At 44.2% G+C, this 7,718-nt stretch overlaps 1 pseudogene; it reads left to right on the top strand.

The window, feature by feature from the left end:
• Positions 1–6,548, top strand: part of LOC119280302 — an 8,281-nt pseudogene extending 1,733 nt beyond the window's left edge.
• Positions 6,549–7,718: the final 1,170 nt, after the last annotated feature.

The following is a 7,718-nucleotide window of genomic DNA, read 5'->3' as shown; positions in this document are numbered from 1 at the left end:
TAAACAGCAATCACTATGATCTTTATCTTTACCATTATAGAAATCTGAAATGGTGCTTGAGAAAGTACATTGCCTCACTCTTGCAAAACGAATTCCATATTATTATCAACAACAAATATACTGCAAAGCAACTCAATGCCTTCCATTCTACATTTCCTCATTTCTGGATGGGTATCCTCTGTCTTAGTTCTTTTGTTTTACAAACAACAGTTGTCCCCTTTTTCATCATTAACCAGAACAAATCATTATAGAAGGAGTTATGTGCTCACAAGCTTAAATGTATATAGCTATTTAAAACTAACATTTTAGCGTAACCATCGTGCTAGACTCTAATACCAGAACGGAGAGGAGCCAGCCATTCGAGAGTGTGTGAAGACTGCCATGGAGTGCGACCAGCACAATCTGGATTTGGCTACTTCTGTTCTGAGTTAGAGCCGGAATGTTCAAAGCCAACGGTTGCTAAGACCTAAAAAGGCCTTACCCCTCCTCCCACAACCTCGAAAGACCAATATCCCCCAGGCAACCTAATTCACTACGCATCGTTGTCTTGGTAAGGATCGATTCTTCATCGGAATCTCTTCCTAGTGAAATGAAAATCCTCTGATCTATAGGGGTGGCCTTGTCTGCTAATCCTCGGTAGAGAGTCCATAGGGTTGTACTCCATCTCTATGATGAAAAGACATCAAACTTCGACTTGTGGAGTTGATAAGAAAATTCTCTGACTTGTGGAGGTGATACGGAAAATCTCCGACTTTGTGGAGTGACCTGGACGGCTAATCCCCAGCATGTCCATAAGGTTGTACCGCATTGAGATAATAAAGAAGGGCATCTCTTCTTCTAAAATATCTTTACCCTCAACCTGTCTACTCGATTGAGGGGCGCAGTTCCATGTCTTTCCCAAGCTCTTCCTGGAGGCTGGCGATCGTCGCCTTAGCAGTTTCGAGTTCCTCTTGACGTCAGGAGTTTTCCGCTCTTTTTTCTTCTTCTTTTGCATGAGACAGAAATAAGGAAGATGTGTCAGTTTTGGTAATACAGAGAATCTCTGAATACTGGTGCTTGTACTGTCATTAGTCACAAAACCTATTCCATGTAAATATGTAATTAGATACCTGACATTTTGATTGAGTATCTGGTTCAAGCCTCAACTCCTTTTTGCCTGGAGTTCATTTTCCTTTCAATTCTTATCTGCTGAGCCAATTGTTTGTTTGGTCCATCCTTCGGAACGTCAAAACCAAAACCACCAGAGGCTAGAGGGAAGACATTGCAACCGACTAACGTCATATGAATTCTACCAAACATCTAATTTTAGAGATATTTGTAAAGAGTCTTTGCGGAAGGTTGATAAATACATTGGTACGTGTGCCTTGTGTGTAGATTTGTATTTCACCATACACCTACTATTTGTTATCCTACCTTGGTAACTAAGTTAAGCCATTGACTTATACAATCATCTGAATTTCAAGTTCTTTGAGATGCAGATGATTTGAACACTACTTTGTTTTTCAGAGATTGTCCAATCATGTAAGATTACAACGCTACTAGAAATAAAGAAGAGATAAACATTTGCCCGGAAAAGAAGGCAGCAACCTAATTGATCATTGTTTCCTTGTGTTCAGGGTTTTCAAGATGGAAAATTTTCAGAGGAGGCAGGGTCTAGCTCAGATATCATCTCTGAAGATACTGATAGCTCCACACACATGGAAGTCCAGGGGGTTGATAGTTTAGAGGAATCTCAGCTCATCGGGCGAGAATCTGAAAAGGAGAAAGTCATCCAACTTTTTTCACATAACAGTGACCAACAGGTTAAGGTGATCTCATTGTGGGGAATGGGTGGCGTCGGAAAAACCACACTAGTCAGGGACATATACCAAAGAAAAGAGATTAGTGGCATGTTTGAGAAGCGTGCTTGTGTCACAGTCATGCGTCCTTTCAATTGCATTGATCTTCTTCAGAGCTTAGTTGTGCAATTAAGAGAGAAGAAGGAAGAAACAAATCTAGCCACATGTTTGAAGCAAAAGAGATATTTTCTTATCATTGATGATCTATCATCCACAACGGAGTGGGATGCTATAAAAGAGCACCTACCAGAAACAACAGGAAGCTGTATAATAATCACCACACGGGAAAAGAATATTGCTGAGCATTGTTCAAAGGTGGAAACAAACCATGTAATCCAGCTCAACAATCTATGTCCTGATGATGCACGTGTCCTCTTCACTAAAAAGGTACTAATTATTCCTCTTGCTACACAAATTTCGTTGTAGAATTTATGTTGCCAATACTTTTTATTTTAACATTGGAAATTGTATCTTTACAACTATATGTCCATAAACAAGCAGTAGAATAACTAACTACAGATTGTCCCCACAAAATTCGAAGGGTCATTTCCTGCGCCAATATTTTGGCAAGCCAACGATTGGCAAGGCTGGCGCTGGCTCAAAGCAAACAGACCCTTCGCAGGAATCGGCCGCCCATGCCTTGCCAAAATATTGGTTGAGAATTAAACTAGAGATGTTGTGGAGGTATGGGCGTGCCAATTATTTGGCTTGCAACCAAATGGATACCTAGAGCTGGTCAACTACCAATATTTTGGCAGGGCGCCTTGGGGCAATGATCCAAACAGCCCCTTAGTCATTCGTTCATCAATGCTATGATACACATTGATAAACCATGATATGCTTGACTTATTTTTATAATTTTCTATGCAGAAAGTTGACACATAATTAGCTAAAAGGTAGTTAGACGAGCAACATAATTAGTAGTCAAAAGTTATCACGACCCGGATTACGGAGGTAGTAATCTTGAGAGGTGGGAGGTCTGGGGCGAGGTTTATACACCCTTGCGCCTGAGTTAGATCATGCGGCTGTGGAGGAGAACCACCCCTTTTCTTGATTCATTTCTCTGATGCCAATTACACGATTACTCTACTCCCTGGCCTATATAGTAGGCAGCACCTACTCCTAATTATAAACAACGACCATGCAAACAATGGGTCTGATCCTATTTTCCTGGGAGTGAGAGTCCCCATTCTGCTCTATGGTTCCAGCCATAAAATATCAGTTTCCTGGCACTACAAACATGAAGTGAAAGAAGCTATCATTTAATTAAAACTAATAAATGAATCAGCGGAAGGTGCAACATTTCCTATCCCACTAAGAAAAAGAATCCTCCAGTATGATTATGCCATGTGAGAACAACGTATTATTGTTCCCTATGGTTCCAGATGTCAAACTTTTGGTTTCCTGGCAATACAGACATATGAAGCAAAAGAAATAATCCTTCAGTTAACACTGATATTTAATTGGTGGAAGGGGGCAACATTTCTTATCCCATGAAGAAAAGGAATCCTGCAGTATGGCTATTTTGCAATGTGAGAACAATATATTATTCGACACACACGCACACGCACACGCACACGCACACGCACACTCACACGCACACGCACACAGTTTCCTATAAAAACTACGATATTTAATTCTGCAATTTTATTTTCATTGAATTCATGCAATTCACACTTTTGTTTGACATTTCATTACTGTTTTGCTCTTCTTTTAGAAAATATAAATGCTCACAATAGTGAACTTGTGTTTTAATGTCTTCTCACGTATTGTATGACATTCACCAGTGCTTCTCCTTTCTTTATTGTTTCCTTTCCTTTGTCATGTACAACAGGACAAGCAATCCAGAGAGATGTCGCCTAACTTTCTCATGGCTAAATCTATTTCTACAAAATGAACTATTATGATTTTAAGAAGCATATTCCGTCCTAGATTAGTATATTGAATGGAGCTTAATTATGGAGGAAAGAAATGAATTAATAACTCAAGAGGTGCTGCACCAAGCTCTCCTGCACATTGAAATCGGCAGCAAGCCACTCGGGTTGTAAAAAGATCCATTTTACTCCCATAAAAAGAAATTCCTTGACTCTACTTAGGTTAAGCTGCTCCGCACCTGCTCGCACACGATGCACCCGTCCAGCCCGAGCGGCTCCTAAGCTTAGCTGAGCTCAGCCAGAGTTGTGCGCCATCTAGGTCCAGCTCATAGCCATGTTGCTGCACTGCCATGGTGAATTAAGTCTCAGGTGCGCTATTCATCTCTTTGTGTAGTTTTGGCATGCCACTGCTCGGTTAAACCCCTCTGCAAACGTCCTCCTCCTCGAGCAGCATGCTTCACGTGCCTGGGAGGTCAAACCATGTTCCATGTGTCTGAAACTAAACTCGGACCATGTATCAGTCGGCCAAGCTGCTTCCAACTTCACATGCATGGATGGTTTTTGTAGGCTTTTTCCGCATACCTAGCATTATCATTAGATTAATTTAGTCCTTTGCACATCATCATTAATGTGGCGATTACCAGAGCCATACACATAAACTAGTATTACTGGAGTACTTGCACTAGGAGCATAACGAAGGAGGAGGAAGACTTCAGATGAGTAAAACTAAAGATATGTCAAATAGCAACCAAAAAGATAGACGGCGGGGAACTTGTTATGTATCTAAGAAAACCAAATGTCTCACCTCAACTTTGTACTATACAAACTCCCACATGAGCAATAGTGAAAAAGTAGAAATTGTGTTATTGCATGATTACAATTTATTGGCGTCCTAAGTAATTCTATTCATATGGATTTCAGGTATTTAAGAAGACCATAAATTTGGCTAAGCAGTACCCAGATCTGGTTGAACAAGCAAAACTGATTTTGAGGAAGTGCGGAGGGCTTCCCCTTGCACTAATCACCATAGGTGGGTTCTTGGCAAACCAACCAAAAACTACTTTTGAATGGAGAAAACTGAATGAGCATATCAGTGCTGAGTTGGAGATGAATCCTGACCTTGAGACTATAAAAGCAGTCCTTATGAAAAGCTATGATGGTTTACCCTATTACCTCAAGGCTTGTTTCTTGTATCTGGCCATTTTTCCTGAAGACCAGCAGATTGCACGGAGACGCCTAGTACGTCGGTGGCTTGCAGAGGGTTACTCAAGTGAGATGCGTGGCAAGTCTGTAGAGGAAGTATTGGAGTCTTACTTCATGGAACTTATAAGCAGGAGCATGATCCTGCCATCTCAACTGTCAATTCATAGTAGGAAAGGCATTGACTCGTGCCATGTCCATGATCTGATTCGTGAAATTGCCATCTCAAAGTCTATGGAAGAAAATCTTGTTTTCACATTGGAGGAAGGGTGCAGCTTGAACAGCCATGGCACGGTGCGTCATCTTGCTATAAGCAGCAATTGGAAGGGGGATCAGTGTGAGTTTGAGAATATAGTAGACTTGTCTTGTGTACGATCTTTGACAGTGTTTGGAAATTGGAGGCCGTTCTACATTTCTGATAAGATGAGGTTGCTACGAGTGCTGGATTTGGAAGGCAGGTGGGATCTACTTGATCATCATCTTGAGCACATTGGGAAGCTTGTACACCTTAGATATCTTTCTCTAAAGGGGCATGATGCAATTTTTCACCTGCCAAATTCATTGGGGAACCTGAGACAACTCCAGACACTAGATATTTCTGGTACGAGCATAATAAAGCTACCAAGGACAATCATCAAGCTTGTCAAGATGCAACGCATTCTTGCTACTGGCATAGGAACGAAATATACCGGTTTATATTATCCAGTTGTGCCGACACTGCTCAGATGTTTATTGTTGTGTTGTGTGGCATGCTGTGCACCTGGGATTCTGACAGAGGAACTTGAGCTTGACGATGGTGCACTTAACAGGCGTGATGTATGCACTTTGTTTTGTTGCAACACATTACCTTATCATGCTGCAGGAGGACGAAATCCAGGCGGTGTTGAAGTGCCAAGAGGGATTTGGAAGCTGAAGGCCCTGCACACACTTCGTACCGTGGACATATCAGTGGGGAAGACTGTTCTACAAGATATAAAAAAGCTCACCCGGTTGCGCACGTTACGATTGACAGGCATCAACAAGAGAAACAGTCAAGAGTTGTGTTTAGCAATTGCTCATCTCAGCAGCCTGGAGTCATTGTCACTGCATTCAGCTGGAGAGACAGGTTTATCAGGCTGCTTGGATGGCCTATCCTCACCTCCAGAGAACCTGCAGAGCCTCAAGTTGATAGGCAACCTGGTTGAGCTGCCGGAGTGGATCCAGGGCCTCAAAAATCTCGTGAAGCTGAAGCTAGAGTGGTCGAGTATCTCGGAGCATGATGGGGCCATGCAAGTCCTTGGGAAGCTACCAAACCTGGCCACGCTACGTCTATTGTATGGCTCGTTTGCTGGTGAAGAAGAGGTTCGTTTCAGTTTCCGTCAGGAGGCATTTCTGAGCCTGAAGGTGCTGCAGCTGCACCGGATAGGATACGTCAAGACGGTGGGATTTGAAGAAGGAGCAGCCCCTAAGCTTGAGTTGCTGCAGTTTTATGGCCTGAGGAGTCCTAGTATTGGTATTGGTTTGTTCTGTGGGTTAGCATATCTCCGAAGTCTCAAGGAATTTATGCTGGAGGAGTCGGACCTGCGAGGACCTGCGAGGCCAGCTGGCAGAGAGTCAAAACGGGCCTGTTTTGAAGAGCTGGAGTCGTTGGAAGTAGCGGTGTATCAACCTCCCTTCTCTCTTGTGTATATTAACTAATATTCATGTATGTATTATCACCTCTGTCCCTTGTAGTATTTTTTTTGATTGAGTTGATGAATCAAGACCGTGTATGAAGGCTCATTTCATACTATTACAAATGCTACAAGAGAGGTGCTACTTCCTTTGCGTAGGCACCGTGATAACAAATGACATCTAGATCTAGTCCTGACTCTTGGATTTGTGTGCGCACTGTTCTACCGAAAAAAGACTTTCGCCCCGCTTTATATATAAAGCATCAAATCACAAGCATCTAGTACAACCACACGTCACGCCACCGCAACACACGCACACACCCAGGACAGGATACAAAGGCGCTAAGCGCAGCAACACTACTCCTAGCACTACCACCCCGAAGATATGAAGCTACATATGACGAACCATGCGCTCCAAGGCGGCGCCTTCAGAAAGGATACGACGCGGAGCGCCGCCACCACCCGATCCAAGGATCAGAGTTTCCCCCGGAGCCGCATGACGGGCAATGAGAGCCGCGACGACGCCTTCAAGAAGGGACCGATCTTTGCCGCCGCCGGTCCTTCTGAAGATAGAGCAGGTTTTCACCTCGGCCAATCTTCACCGCCACCGAACGCCACACCCCGGCAACCACGCCGCCCACACGACCATGGTGACCGGGCAGCACCAAGGCACGGGCTTTGTCCAAGAGCACCACACAACCACCATCACCAGGGCCGCCGCCCCAGCATCCAAGACCTCGACACCACCTCACCCGTGACCCGCCGCACCCCAACGAAAGAGACGAGCGGAAAGGTCCCACCTTTCGCGCCCCTGGGCAACCCCCAGCGTCGAGACCCAATAGGTCGGCTAGAACTGGCGTCCACCGACCCATCCTGCTGCCCCAAGCGCGAGATGAGCTCGGTCCTGCAACAACGAGAGGGGGACGACGTCAGTCCAGCTGCATCGTGCGCGAGACGAGCTCGGTCCTGCTGCATCGTGCGCGAGACGAGCTCTGTCCTGCGGCATCGGGCGCGAGACGAGCGGTGGACCGCAGCTGGGAGAGGACCAGCCCTTTGATGGGAGTAGCGTGTTGGAAATATGCCCTAGAGGCAATAATAAATTAGTTATTATTATATTTCCTTGTTCATGATAATCGTTTATTATCCATGCTATA

This window comes from Triticum dicoccoides, chromosome 3B, assembly GCF_002162155.2.
Source record: "Triticum dicoccoides isolate Atlit2015 ecotype Zavitan chromosome 3B, WEW_v2.0, whole genome shotgun sequence".
Classification (NCBI taxonomy): Eukaryota; Viridiplantae; Streptophyta; class Magnoliopsida; order Poales; family Poaceae; genus Triticum; species Triticum dicoccoides.
This window is presented reverse-complemented; position numbering and strand designations above follow the sequence as displayed.